General features: G+C 38.2%; 2 protein-coding genes across 2 annotated transcripts in view; one reads left to right on the forward strand and one right to left on the reverse strand.

Annotated features, from left to right (window-relative positions):
* sec24d (SEC24 homolog D, COPII coat complex component) overlaps positions 1 to 1489 on the reverse strand; it is a 79177-nt gene extending 77688 nt beyond the window's left edge. The window contains exon 1 of the mRNA XM_037686456.1: positions 1428 to 1489. The gene's annotated coding sequence lies outside the window, so the exon portion shown is untranslated. The remainder of the gene's footprint in view (positions 1 to 1427) is intronic.
* The window catches only part of LOC119409111 (myozenin-2), a 31101-nt gene that overhangs the window by 5236 nt on the left and 22940 nt on the right, over positions 1 to 2925 (forward strand). The window lies entirely within an intron of this gene.

A 2925-nucleotide genomic window follows, 5' to 3' on the forward strand; every position in this document is an offset into this window, starting at 1 on the left:
GGCTAATGCTAGTTCTACCAATGTTAATGCTAATACTGCTAATGATAACTTTATTACTGTTAATACAATTGTATGTCCTACATCAACAATTCAATTGGAGCCAATTAAATACCAAAGTCAACTGACCATAGAAAACACAAAAACTTCTAAAACTTGTAAAATGTACTGAGCTGAACGTTGGTGTGGTAGTAGCTGTGAGTCATCCCTGTTTATTTTGTTAAAGACTCATTTAAGACCAGTTTACGAAATTGCACGTTTTAAAATCAAAACATTTCAAAACGAAAGCACGACTCGAGACTATTGCAGAGAAATGCGATTGTTTATTTTTATTTATTTAACCTTTATTTATACAGGTAGTCTCATTGAGTCACGGGAACTCATTTTCAACAGAGACCCGTTTGGGAGCAGATGGTGAGGATTAAGGGCCTTGCTCAAGGGTCCAGAGTGGGGCAAATGACGGTGGAGGCAGGTGTGGGCGCTTCACCTTTTCCACCCACATTTTGATGTCAGTCCGGGGAGTTGAACCTGAGACTTTCTGATCGCAGGCCCATCTTCTCTAACCTCTGCGCCACCACTCCCCATTGATTGTTTAGCCAATCAAATGTACAAAACATATAAATAACAGCTGATATTTGACCTCACTCAACCATGAGCTCTCCAGCAGACCTTTGACTCTGCTCACTAAAAGATAAAGCTGCCTATCTTTATTTAAAGTAACCAACAGGTTTCTGTGTCACAACCACCATTAATTAACTAGATTTATTAAGATATAGTGATGCAAAATATATATTTTGGTCAATAATAGAATCATTTTTAATGTGGTTATTAAAGCTAAATATATAAAATTTTAATTTGTTAAAAGTTCTGTGTGAAATAAAAAGATACAAATGAGTCTTGAACAAAATAAATATTAATTTAATTCAGAGTCAGTAAAGTTTTTAAAAACTGGCCTCAGAACAGCTGGATACTTAATCTACAGCTATTGTTTATTATTATGATGGCTACGTTAGTTTATTTTTTTAGAAAATAAAGCATTTTGACGCATTTGACCTTCTCAGATGGCACCAGGAGAGAATACAGATGTTTTAATGTTGAAAGAATATGAAACAAAAACGAGCAACTTCCGACAATTGCCACGTCAAACACCGTTAGGACAAAAAAAACTACAAATAAATCTTACAATAGATTAATTTACAACCAGATGCACAGAAAGTTACCTCCTTGTACATATAAAAAAAAACTGTGCTGAAAATATTAGCCTTGAAATCAGTTGTTGCTACATTTATAAAATCATCTTTGCTAGCTGCGCGGAAAACACAAGAAGTTTTCTCCTCCGCGACAGAAACGTTTCAAAAAGTCAACCCTCCGTGTAAAATAATTATCCGAGGAAGAATTATTCGGGCTCGTAATTAGTTATAGTATCTTACCTGAAAGGTGGGCAAAGTCCACTCACCGTCTGTTACTTTCTGTAGAAGCAGAGTGCCACGTCAAACCACCGAAGAGCACCGGTCTCTGCTGGTTGGAAGATGAAGATCGTCCATGCTAATATTAAAACAACTGCTTCCGGTTAAGGTTTAAAAAATAAAACAATTAACGGTTTGTGTACGCGAAAAGCGACGTAAACGCTAGATTTAATTCGCAAAAAAAATACACCCCATTTCTCTTAGATGTGCATTTTATACCTTTATTAAATAATATAATCTTTTTACGAGCGAATAATTGATTTAAATCTGAACACGGTGCGTTCCATGAAAAAGTTTATTGTTGTATTTCCGCTTTAGTAGGTAACTTGATAAACGTAGGCCGACTCTGTACGCATGCGCGAAATAGAGGGAACCCATACACGTCAGCATCAGTGAAGAGAACGTTTCGTCACCAGGAACACCCAAAATCCTAATGTATTCATTAAAAAATAAAAAACGCACACATTATAACCAGAGTCACTTGAAATAAGGAACGCGCAGCATAAGGCAAATTTTAATAAAATAAAAAAAAATCATAGGTCGTTGTTGATTATTTTAGCGGAAGTTGAGCTTGCGAGGCGCAAAAAACTACATAAATCTTATAGGTGCTACTGAAAACAATACTGTTCTCCCTTTATAGATTACTTTTAGTTAAAATGTAAAAAGTAAACACAAGTAAATAATATGAAAGTCTATACATTGAATGCTTATCGCCCGCCACCTTTACTATTGGTATTTTAGACTTAGAAACCCTAAAGCCTCACTAAAATAAAATAAACTATGCGCATTAAGCTCCAACTGAGTGTTAGGGATTACTCTCAGCTACTACCCAACCAAGTCTGAGCTCCGTATATGCAAAATTGCCTGATTTAAAGCCTTTTATGAGTGTGTTTGCTAAAGGCGCAGCTGGAGCAGCCATCTTGAATTGTCTCGACTCCCAAGGTGAATAAATTGTAGCTGAGCATTCAGTGATTACTTACAGAGAGTTTCATTCAAATCCGTCCGGTGGTTCATGAGATATTTTGCTGACAGACATGGAGCTCAGAGTATGAGGCGGGGCTGGAGCGCAAGGAGCTCAGCTGATGATGATGAGGAGGAGGAGGAGGAAGGCGGTGGTGTAAAGTGGTGCTGCTGGTCCTCCTCACAACTCTGCGGGTTCGGCCGAGGAGCTGAACGCACCATGGGCACCGGGGATTACATCTGCGTGACTGTGCGTGGCGGTGCGCCCTGGGGCTTCACCTTACAGGAGGGAGAGGGGGACACCCACACACCTCTACTGGTCTCTCAGGTAAACATCTGGCTGCGTTTCCACATGTTCCTTACAGGCTATCCTTCTGCTATAAGCCATATGTGAAGCAGCTGGCTTTTTGTAACTTTTACACTTTTCAAAATTATTTAAACATCTATCTATCTATCTATCTATCTATCTATCTATCTATCTATCTATCTATCTATCTATCTA

This window comes from Nematolebias whitei, chromosome 1 (assembly GCF_014905685.2).
Source record: "Nematolebias whitei isolate Nwh7 chromosome 1, NemWhi1, whole genome shotgun sequence".
In the NCBI taxonomy this organism is placed as follows: domain Eukaryota; kingdom Metazoa; phylum Chordata; class Actinopteri; order Cyprinodontiformes; family Rivulidae; genus Nematolebias; species Nematolebias whitei.